This window comes from Rhea pennata, chromosome 18 (genome assembly GCF_028389875.1).
Source record: "Rhea pennata isolate bPtePen1 chromosome 18, bPtePen1.pri, whole genome shotgun sequence".
In the NCBI taxonomy this organism is placed as follows: Eukaryota; Metazoa; Chordata; class Aves; order Rheiformes; family Rheidae; genus Rhea; species Rhea pennata.
The window spans coordinates 6,760,915-6,773,166 of NC_084680.1; the positions used below are offsets into that span (position 1 = coordinate 6,760,915).

Here is a 12,252-nt window from a genome sequence, read left to right on the forward strand (position 1 = left end):
GTGCAGAAAGGAAAGTGTGTGCAGACAAGGATGCGACAGCACAAATTCCTCAAGTTCCTGTCATAATCTCCCCTTCCCCTTTCTGTCATCAGCCACTGTTTTTCTTGGCCTCCTACACGCTTTGCAGGGCAATTAAAAAGAAGAAAAAAACTTAGTTTGCTGGGTATTTTGCTATCAATACCACACATTACCCTTATAAATTAGCTTTTTATGTGGTACCCTATCAAATGGCTTCTGAAGTCCAAGTAAATCATGTGTTACTACTTCACCCTGTCTCTTGTCATTGTCACCTCTTCAAAGAAATTAATCAAGTTTGTTAAGCATGGCCTCCCTTTAGTAAATCCAGGATGACTCTCTAAACAGTCTGTACCTGCCAAGAGGGCTCCATTATTATCCCTGAGCAGTGACTACAGACTTCTGCACGAAAACAGAGACTATAAAGCTGTACTCAAGTAACAGAGGGAGAGATGAATCTTTTGGGACTGCAGGGCAAAGGATGAGGGTTCCTTGCAGCTCCGCAGGTATGGACTGAAGAGCATCTGTGGTTGCAAAAGCTCGGAGATGCTTCCACAGTGCTGTAGCCTGATCCTGAGTGGGAAGAGCAGGAAAGCAAGCGAGAGTGGTGGAGTTTTGTAGTTTTGTTGCTCCAGGGCCAGGCTGTGCCCAGAGGCAACAGAGCGCCAGAGGAGTCCTGCAGTGCAAAGGCTGAGCCCGAAAGGGGAGGTGTGGGAGCTGCTGCAGTGCAGGGTTGGGAGCAGAGCAGGCAGCCTGCAAGGCTGCAGTTTGCAGGAGAGCAGGGAAATGAGCTGGGCGAGGGGTTTCTGGTACTGCTGCAGTGCAGGTGAGCTGTGCAGAGCACGGGGGAGAGAGCACGGTGATCTTCATGCAGTGCAGAGCCAGGAAGAGGCAGAGCTGCTGCAGCTGCAGACCATAGTGCTCAGGTATGACATGGGGAAGGAGCAAGGACTGGCTAGAAGCTGTAAGGCGGTAGCACAACAGCTCCGGGGAGTTACCAGCCTCTGCCATTCAGAGCAGGAGGGAGGTTACCTTTTTAGGGTGGGCTTAGAAAGCCTTGATTATTTTAAGCTTGCTTATTTTCATTTTGTTCTTTTTGAGGCTCTTTAATGATTGCTTTCCTCAAGCTTTTTTGCTCACAGAGTGAGAAATGTTTGACATGAGAGGCAGTTCTCATCATATGACTCCAGGACCTGGTGATTTAGGGCAAAAATGGATGATGGTATCTGCAAGTCTGAGCTTAGGGAGCAGAGTCACAGAGACAGCAGGAGCAGAACTATGCTTATTTTTCACTTGAGTGAGCGCAGCCTTTTTATCTCAGTTTCTCTTGCACTCCTCTGCTCAAGGAACCCCTTGTTTTCATTCTTTACTCCACAGTTGCTGTCACGCAGTCTTGCATGAGCTTATTCTTAGCATAGCAATATAATGGATACACTGTACAAGAAAATCTATGCTTTCTTATAGAAATACAAGAAGATCCTTTTCCTATTAAATGCATATTTCCATTTTGCTTCTAATATGTGTATTTGAATGCTCATCTTTGTGAAGAACTTCAGTAGATCCTGCAGTAAGTCTAATTGAAATCAACAGAATGTAATTCTTTCTCATCTGATTTGTTTCCCTTCAAGTCTCTGCAGGTATTTTCTGCATTAAAGACTAACGGGTTGCAAATTCCAGTTTAGGAGAGCAAGGCTATAACTGAGGGATAGGAACAGATGAAGCATAATTTGCATCCTCCTGAAGCACTCTTTTATGAGCTCCAAAATCCACTATTAGCAAAAAATGCTAACATTTTGGATTTTCTTTTCTCTTTGAATTTAGAACAAAAATGAAAACTATTTAAAAAAAAATAAGTGTGAGGCTATGTAATCATGCAATATATAGCAGATCCACTTAAGATGCAGGAAGACAAGAACTGCAGACTGAGCTGGGATTGTGTGCACCAATAGACTGGTGTCTGAATATGTAGGACTGAAAAGCCTATTTTTTCCATGTGTCTCAGTACATGCAGGCATGCTGCAGAAAATCGCCAGTTTACATCCAAAATGCTCAACAATTTCCAGACTAGCCTTCTTCAGCGTATTTCTGGAAATGAACGGGCCCTTTTCCTTAAGTTATCATGATGTTTTTAAGTTCTACCTTACAATATGCTCTCATCTGAGATCTTTCCATCAGAAAGCAGCACAGATGTAACATTTCTAGACCAATATCCTCAAAACAAACCTACATATTGCCTGAGAGCAGGTCTGCATAACCGGCTGGGAAAAGTGCTGGTATTTGGTAGTGTTGTCTTGATATTGCCACTGACACTGTTATTCCTGATATAAAACCCTAGATTTTTAGGAGTAGAGGGACCACACCTTGCTCAGCGATGTTGGGTCATGCTTCAAGAAATTATGTAGGATTTTTTGACAAGCTGTGGTGTGAATCACTGTCATCCTTCTCACCCCAAAAGAGGATCAAAATGCAAGATGTGCTGTTCAGCAGATCTCTTTGGTTGGAAGTGGAAAAAAGCAGGAAGATTGGTCTCTCAGTTGATTCTTCAGTGGTTTGAGCATTGCCTAGCTTTTCCACTCCTCAGATGCCTACCTTACTTATTCTTTCCCCACCAGGATTAACAGATAAGAAGATGGAGTGCTTAGTGAGAAGTGAGAGGTTTTGTTAGTAGATCTGTTCATCTATCAAAGTCCAGACTTTAGCCCTTTGTAAATCGACTCTGCTGCTTTTCTTCTTTTATGAATTACTTTAAGAAATAGAGACAAAAGTCTGCCAACTCTGTTAGTTTTCGCAGAAATCCTTTTTCTGTTTAACATTAAACTCTTGCGACATTTAAAAGTGAGATGTAGCCATGTGTGAATGTCTGCATATATACCAAAGTGGCATATCACACTGAAGAACTTCAACACCCGACAGGGTGCCTTTGCCTGCCGAGGGGTTAGCCCTGTTACAGGTTCCCTGAATAGAGCATGTTTCAAGTTTTGGAGGTGTCTGTGGTCACTCCATTAGAAGACAAAGTTGAGCAAAAAAGATCTGTCTGTAAGAGTTTTCATCCATCTTCCCAATATCTGGCTGTCTTCTAGTTTGGCACTGGTAGGTGACCGAAATGTCTCCTCTTTGTGACTTCAACCCAAGCACAGGAGATATGCAAGTCCGTTCCCTTGTCTACTGTCCTTTCTTAATGCCTACAGTTTGGGGACTTTGCTATGAAACTCAAGAACTTGGATTTCTTTCCATATCTTATCCTCTTCTGCAGAGCTCCTAAGAACAGAAATAGTCACAGATGACTCACTCATTCTCCTACTCCTTTTAACTCCACTCATGTAACTGTTACTCAGGACTTTGCAGGAACATTCTTGTGGCTATGTCACTTTAACTATGGTTTTGTTGATGCATTTTAGGGCTTTTAGCAGGCGTGATGGCAGGGAAATCATTTAGTATTTAATATGGCAGACAGACACAACTGTTGGTCAGCATATGGGAAGTCTGGAGGTTCATCTATTAAAAAAAAAAAAAAAACCCTCTGCCTCAATGTTCGTGTGAACCACTTCAATCTTCAAAATATAACTCAGTCTCTTAACTTTTCACAGGATTGTGTTTTTCTGGTATTTCCTCTGTTTTCCATCTCTAAGTCAATGCTGCTGTCAAACCATACACAAGGAGATCAGAATAGTGAATAGATCATTTCTCTTCTGAAACAAGTGGTGATTCACACCTTTAAAAAATGACTTGAGGATTTAAGGCTTTAACTTCAAGATGGTTTGTTTTGCCTTTCCCTGACAACTGAGTTCTTTCATACCTGGTATCATGAATTGTGATTCTTTATTATCTGTCATGACATCACCTCTTTTCTTTTTTCAAAGAAACAAAAGGCACTAAATATGTTAAGCTGAAAAAGTCATTTAAGTGACTTTTGTGACCCTGAAAACCTAGGAAGGCAAGGGTGAAGAGAAACAAAAGGCCAAGGCTAAGGCTTTTAAATTCCTGATTTCTAATGACACATGGGGTACAGGAGACAACTAACTAGAAGGAAATAGAAAAAAGCATTCTTGGTGCAAAGAAAGACTTGCAAAAATTTCTTTGCCATATCTTGGGAGGACTGGTCCTAGGATAGCAGCTGAATTGACTTTTGCTGTGCTCAGCATGAGTAGCACCCTCAGTGGAAACACTGATATATAGTAATTCAGAGCCTTTTGAAAAATGGGGGAATGGGAGGCTAGACCTAGATCACCTGCAGCCTTCTAGCCTGAGGGGTACTAGCTTCATGCCACTGTTTCAGCCTCTTTTCCTGGGCAACAGTATGGTATGTTTACTTAATCTCATCTCCTGGGGGATCACAGCTGAGAACCTGCCATGTTGTGACTCTGGAAAGGCAATTCTTGTACTTGCAGACCTGGCTATGCACTCTGATTTGCAAAGCAAAGCAGAAGAAAAAAGAATAAAACAGGCAGAAGGTGGCAAAAGGAGTGGGAAGTATGCAGTAGAAGGCAACAGGTTGGAAGGGAAAATTCAAAGGCAGCCTATTGTATATATATATTTATATGGTAATACCTTGAGGGAGCTGGGTGTTTATTCCCCTAACTTTGCTCTCATTAGAAACCACCATTTAAGAGAACAAAAAACTTAATTTTCAGTAGATGCACAGGAAAAGATTGGCACTAGAGTTGACTGGAGAGTTGGCAGCTTTGACACTTAACTCTTGCAGACTCGATTAGTAAGCAGGCAACATTTTACTCTTCATAAAATAATTTTATCCTTCAAAATTGGTCCATGCACTTTCTGAGCCAGCTCACTTGAGCCATGGCTGTCCAGGCTCCCTGCTGCCAAGCTTCCCTCTGTGATCTCTTTGCAGAGATTGGTCCCCTCAATCACACAGTGCCATTTCACCCCTCTCCCAGCTGCTGCTGAGGAGTGACGTCTGCCCAGGATGCATTTTGTCACAAATCTTGATTGTATTTTATGCTCCAGTGCATTTTGTTTACAAGGGCAAAAACCTCTTCTCTTGGAACTTTACACCAGGATATCTTCCCTTACACAAATGCATTTTCCAACGAGAATAAATAGATGCAAAATCAATGCTGTTTTCTAAGCAAGAGTCCCCGGAATGAGAGGAAATATTTCTTATTGCTCATTATTTATCTAGACTGAAGTGACAGACTAGGGGAACTGTGGAAATGTTTGTCAAACACAATTGTGCAGAATATCTCCCTTTACAGAATTCTCTATCCCTAGTGAAGCTGAGCATGAGAATGGGGAATTTGTCTGTATCAAGCGAGGGAGATCCACACATTTTTTTGAGTTGTCACGAAGTTTGCAAAGTTGCTTATGTCGGCTTTAGTTTCATTGTCAGATGACTTAGTTCCAGTTGAGCTCCTCCATTTAAGCCGTTAAACAAATGAAAAGCAAAATTGTCACTTTTAAATAGAGTCCGCACATAATCACATTTCAAAACGCTCCTCTGTGGTAGGAGAAAAAGTTGTGTGCATTATAATATTGAATTTTAAATAATATATTACACAAAATAGCTTCCAATTTGATTTGAGGGGATATATTTTCATGAATTATTGAGTATTTGATTATTGTAGAAAGCCTTTGCCGTTATGCACTGAAACTGTCACTCTCACAGCCCTGTGATATATGAGTTTGGTTATCAATATTTAAAGTTACGGTCAGCCCGCGTGCATGGCTGCTGATATTGGAGACAGGGACTAATCAGTAGTAATGTATATACGCCTCCTGTCTCTGTTTGCCAGGCAAGGCTGCAGCAAATTGAGTGAAGAAGATTCCCATGTGATTTGTGGCCTAGTTTGTCATTCTGAGCAGAAGCCCCTCTGCCACCTCTGCATAGAAATAAGGGGAGGAAAAGTTCTCCTGCTTTCAGAGGAGGAAGCGTACGAAACCCGAACGGCAGCAGATACAAGCTTTGTTTGCTTTTGTGGCGGTAAAGGCCAGACTGAATAGCAGTTTAGACAGGAGTATTTAATAGTACGAAGGTAAGTGGATGAGAATTGAGGGACAGTTTGAGGACTGGGGTGTACAAAGTTGCTGATATCTACCAAAATGTTCCGAGTTGTTACCTATAAGCCCAAACCTCTCAGAGGACACTTAACCCTAGAGACACCTCAGACTCCTGTGCAAGGAAGATATGGACTGGGAGATGAGTGTCATTCCTAAATCAGTATATTTTCCAGTATATAGAAGAGCAACCTGTGTGCACTGGACCCACACATAGTATGTAGCAGCCTGTGTGATTACCAGAACGAAATACTCATGATGCACTCTTATATCTGCTTTGCGTAATGTTTAAATGCAGCAGTGAAGAAGTTAATTATGTGTTGCTCAAAATGCAGGAAAGCAATGCCTGGTGCCAGGTGACCTCTGCCTCTTGTTCTAGATGGTGTGGAAATGATGATGATGATTGCATACAGGTTAATTAGAGCAGGCCCAAATCGACTGAATCCAGCAAGGCTGCTGCAGGATAGATTTGCCCCCAGAAGTCTGCCATGTTGTGCTGCGATTGCAGACACGAGAAAGAGCTAAAATAAAAGAAGCACTGTTGCAGCTAATGTGCTGACTTGTGCTTGTCTAATTGAGCCTGAATGTGCCAGTGGGTAACAACAAAACACTCTACGCAAATATTGTGCTAGCTGTCACTGATGGAATCCCTCTTCCAAATTGAGGAGCTCTGTGGTTTGACTACCTGCTTTGTAAGTGGATGCTTAACTTTAATTCAGTGGCCTTGGCCAAGATTAGAGGCAGGAGGAGAACCCAATAGTTCAGTGTCTGTAGCAGTGTGTAAGATGCTATGGTTCATGTGTTTCTGTTTTCAAAAGGAAAGAGCTGGGAGAAGGAGCTATTCCATATTGAAGTGTTTTAAAAGGCAAACAAAAAATAAAATGTTGGTAGATGTCATAAACGTGAGTTAACTGCTATGGTATAGAAAAGAAGTCAAAAAAGACTCTTTGCTTGTCCTTGCATTGTTCATGTATAAATCATAATCAACTGTATATTGCAGCACATAAACACCTATCTCAAGACCTGGATGTCCTTGACAAACAGTTAAATATAGCCTAATCAAAAAGGCAGACTCCAGTAATTACTGGAGAAGTTTCACCTTAGCGGCCGGAAGGTAGCAGAGATGTCACAGAATCCATCAAAATCACAATCATATCTAAGTTTTCTGAGGCATTTTTGCACATCCTCTTTCATCCCCCAAATCTGTGCACAACTAGGGAGAAAGGGAAGGTCTCAAAGAGTGCTGTAGAAGCTATGTTCCTGCATTCATGGGCAAGGAGGGGGAAACAGGACGGAGTGGCAGAAGCAGCATAGTCATTTGGGCAGAGTCCTGGCTCAGAAGGATAAATAAAATCATCTTATTATGACTCAGTTTCCCCTTTCCTTCCCTGCAAGCTTTGAAGGGGAAGCGACTGCCTTCCATGAGTGCTGTGCTGTGCTGAATTGCTTTTCCCATTCTCATAGTGCTGCAGCAAGCCCTGTAAAAAAATGGCTGAGCTGGGACACAGGCCTAAAATCTGTCCCCATCCGGTGCTGTGAAATGGCACCGAGGTTTCGTCCTGCATCCTCACAGCACCAGCACTTCACGGACAATGAGGGGCTTGTGAGCATTTAGTCGAAACTGGACTTCTTATGTAAATAACACAAATGACAACTTTTCTTTCCTCTTGACTTCTCTTTCATGAATCTCGTCTCTCCTGGACCTCCCTTGGCGGAAGAAATACATGTTGGTAGAGCTGTAAAAGCTCTCCTGCTTTCTCCTTTCTGCTGACTCTGCAGCTTTCCCCAGGGACATCTTCCCTCTTTCCAGTGATTGTAAAGAAGTTCACAAAAGTTAAACGTGTTGCAGATTGGGAGGTTTAATGATTCAGAAAAGCTTGATGTGGACAGAGGGAGGATTTTAGGGTATATTTTTTCTCTGTAAACTGCACATCTCCCCCTTCCTAGTCCAGATCCTTATTTCACATCCTCCCTTCTTCCTTACAGAGGATGGATTTATTCTGTGACTAGGGTCAATGCTGTCAGCTTTTATTTGGTTGATTTGCATAAACCTGCAGTAAGTGAAGAAGCTGACAGGGAGGTGTTCCTTTCTGTTGCTCTTACTCTAATAATTCAGCTCATAGCTGTGCTTGGCCTTTGAGGATGGCAGCTTTCCAGCTGATGTGCTGTAATAACGTGCACACAGATTTAATATTTAAAAATTCACAGAAGGTGAATAATTATAGCATCCTGCCTAGCAGTATGTTTGGTGACATGTCCCAAAGAGCCTTGCTGACCTGAGATGTTTTGGAGACCGGGGAAGGATGAGGATGCTCTGAGCCTGTTTTCTGTTCCTACTAACTTCATGGACTCAAAGAGGCAAGGTCACATCCCCAGGTGATTAGCATGGGCACAAAATCTGACATTTCTCACTTCCTTTCTTTTCCCCATATTTTTTTTCCTTTAGAAAGATTTAAAATAAGACTATCTACATTTATGTCTTTGATCCATTTTCTGAATAGCCTGATCAACAATATTCTCTAAAATCAGAATAACAGGTAGATTTACCTCTTGAATAATTGTGAGATTGGACTCATCTATGGTTCATAGACAAGTTCTGAGACAGCTTTTGTCTTTGCTTGATTATAAGGGTTTCACTCATGCTAGAAAACTGTGACAAAACCATTCCTTTAACTTCAGATATGGCTGGCCTCTACCTACTGTCAAACAATTTGCCCTGAACAGATCAGCAGCTTATATTAGGGATGTTTTTCTCCCACACTGTTATGAATATTTTAAAGAAAGGTCTTCTTCCCCTACTATGGTTTCCTATGCTGCTCTGGGACTTCTGAGGTCGGTGAAGTTTTTTTCAATAAATACCTAAGCATAATATATAACCTTAGTGCCAGTCCTGTGCAAGAACAGATATGGAGTGCCTACAGCATCTGGGGACTGCTCTGGCTCTCCTAATTAGAACCAATCAGGTTAAAATTGTGTATTCATTGTTGTATTGTAGAAGAACCCTCCATAAAGTTCTATTAGAAACATAAATCCATTAACAATTCGAGTACATATACATACAGTCCTGTAATGTGCTGATGCCACTAGATATTATGCTTTGTCTTGGAACATAGTAGTAGTTGGGTAGTGACTTTCAGCAAATAACAATGTCTTCTAGTATTGTTCTAATCGCTCATGTGCATTCAGCTTACTCAGTCCTGTATCTATAAATATTTTAGCCCTGTTATTCCTACTTAGGTTCATTAAGCACTTAAAGGCTCATAACTGAAGCAGGAGAGATGGAAACAGAGGCCCATGCTCTACAAAGCATCAGAACTTATTTCTGTGCTACACTACAACATTTATAAAGCCTTTTATCTGGATGTGGAGACAGTAGTGGTTTAGGAGTGGTTAGAACATCTTAACTGTACTTAGTAGATCTTGCTTTAATGAACAATTTCTACCTTAGGAGGATTTTCCAATGTTCCTTTTCTCTTGACTTATCTGACATATATGCGCAACCTTAACTATAGCTTAACAAAAGTTTTTTGGTTGCCTGGCTGAGTACACGGGCCTATTCTTTCTGCACATGATAGCTTTACAGAGATTTAAACACAGATGTAATAAATGTATTAATGCTCAAAGGCTATTTCCTAGCAATTAAGGGAGAGAACTGAAGGTATGAGGCTTTTCTTTCAGGCTGTTAACCACAGCTGCCCTTCAGCTCTTTAGGAAACAGGCTGAGGTTGGTGCTGCTACTATTTTAACACATCTCTGAAGAACAGAGTTGTTAAAATAATTAGGAAAAATACCTGTATCTTCTAAAATGTTTTTGGCTTCATATAGGGAAGCATGGAATGAGTATAATGTTTTACCAAACAGGTTGAAGTCTGAGTGTTATTATGGACCCATTCCAGCTCAGAAATTCCCTAGGATAGTCTGGAGGGTATGACCACTTGCTAGATAATTCGTTTTGGTTACTTATTTATATGAAGGTAATATCTCTTTCCCTGATCTGAGATTAAGCCAATTTCTTTACTTACTGCTGTATACGTTCATAGAAGGGGGGGGAGGTAAGGGAGCAGGGAATGCTGTCCCCAAAATCTTAGTTTTCAGATGAGATGGGTTTCAAATAAGATTAGTTTTCAAATGTACTTCTAAGTACAAAAGTCCTCAGAGATAAATATTTCTTTCTGGAGAGATTCCCTCTACTTTCTGAAACCTTGGAAAACTCTGTGTAAGTGATCTATGCAGTAGCTAATTGATGATGCCTTTATTGAGTAAAAACTTCTGGGGATTAGAAAAAAGACAAAACTAAACACAGCCACAAACTGCAACTATGTTGCATAGATCACTTAACTTTTCCACCAAAGAACCTCCTTGGGAATCTTTTCTTCACTCTGGATCCATCTCCCCCCTTTGAGGAATCAGGAGCATGCGCTCTGCTTTCTTTGAGATGAGACAGTCTACTCATGGGGCAAAGGAGTGAGCTTTATTCACCAGAAAAGTGCTGACTGTGTTATCAATCAGCCTTTGTACATGCCTTGAGTTACTAATAAAGAGCCTGGTAATCTAACACCTGCTCTCAGTCTTCCTTTTTGAGGACATAAAAAGCCACAAGATCAGCCTCAGCAGTTTTGTGCATCTCCAGGACTTGTTAAATCTCTCTCTCTTCCTTTAACCTACTTCCTGAATTCTTAAACATTAATGCTTTATGCTCTGGCTTGTAAATGAAGCCTGTTATTATCATTGAGATAGTGTTTTTATGGCATAAATAATGAGCTGAAACAGGGGAAGAGGCGTTGTGTGGAATTACTGCCTGAATTGAGATGGAAATAATCAATATGTCCTCACTTACAAATCTCATCTGCATGTCGACTCCATCTCCCTGGCTGTCTCGCTACCAATTCATTTCCCAGGAAGCCCAATAAAACATGCTGGTGGCATTGATCTGTTTTATTCATAGCTGAAGATAGAAATGCATCATTCAAAATTAATGGAAAGGCTTCTACCTATTTCCCAATCTAGAGTGAAGTAGCTTACAACACAGCATGGTTTGGAAGATGGAGGTGGGATTCAAGCAAGAAGAAGCACTTTCAGATCTGTCACAATGTGAGTGCGTGAGTGCGCTTCAGAATTAACCTCCAGCCTTTGGAACTTGTGCTGTGTCACCATGTTGGGCCATAACATTTGTGGTAGAGCAAAAAGAAAAAGATTTCCTTTTTGGTCACTTCATCATATCCCTCACTTAGCATTACCAAGAAGTTTCCAAAGGACCCTGTGCCTGCAATTCCAGTTGTCTTGACTGGAGACATTTAATGCAAAGCTAAACAATGATGGCCTAACTCAGGTGTCTGTGGCATTCTTTGAAAAGAACTGGATTTGTGACTTATTGGACATAAAGTTCTATGTTTTTTCTTAAGGAAAGTGTTTGTCAAATAGCAGAAACTACGGCAAGATATCTATCTTCTATAAACAAACAGAGGGAAAAACTGTTTATGTAGGAATAACTGGAGAAAATCCAGTAGTCTGTCTCCCTCTATTGATAATAAGAAAAGCTGAAAAGGAGTCTTAAAAAGATTATATGCACTAGCCAACTTAATGATGCTGGCAAAAATCCTTGTCTAAAGACCTAAGAGGAATACTTCTGTTGCCTTCATGCAAGTCTCTTAAAGAGGAGGTATGTATCTGAAGGGAGTTTCTTGAAGTGCAACTAGATGAAAAGAATTATTTGGAATTTATTTCCAGTGGTCACTTAGAAATGGATTGGGGGAAAGTATAATTAAAAAACTAAGCTGCTTTCCTTCCCTTACTGAGTCAAAATTACTGATAATCTGCAGTGCTGCTGCTTGGTCCTTCTAGATTCTCTGGCAAAGAAATTGCCAACTATTTACTGAGGAGAATATTTTCTGGAAAGTTGTTTTCTTTTCCAGGTACTTCCTTTGTCATCTAGTTAACGCTTGCATATCGATCTTTGGAGGTGAAAAGCAAAGAAAATAACCTTTTGGATCAGCTATCTCCAAGGAAAGGGATGTTTGGATAATAAAGCACATTTCTAGAAGAGTTTCTACTCTTGCTTCCTTTGTCATCCTTTTTTTCTATCCTTGGCTCCAGATAGTACGACTGCTGAATCCCAGGGAATCTTACTTTGTGAATCCAATATTTATACAGGGGAAACAGTCCTACAGAATATAAGATCTTCAATCCCTACTTCATTCTTTGACCCTAGGCTTGAGATGTTACAAC

At 41.0% G+C, this 12,252-nt stretch overlaps 1 long non-coding RNA gene across 1 annotated transcript; it reads left to right on the top strand.

The window, feature by feature from the left end:
• The first annotated feature begins 431 nt into the window (after nucleotides 1-431).
• LOC134148624 (uncharacterized) lies at nucleotides 432-12,052 on the top strand. Its single transcript, XR_009960243.1, has 3 exons — nucleotides 432-521; nucleotides 11,035-11,118; nucleotides 11,940-12,052. It is a non-coding gene; the product is annotated as an uncharacterized LOC134148624 (long non-coding RNA).
• The last annotated feature ends 200 nt before the right edge of the window (nucleotides 12,053-12,252 follow it).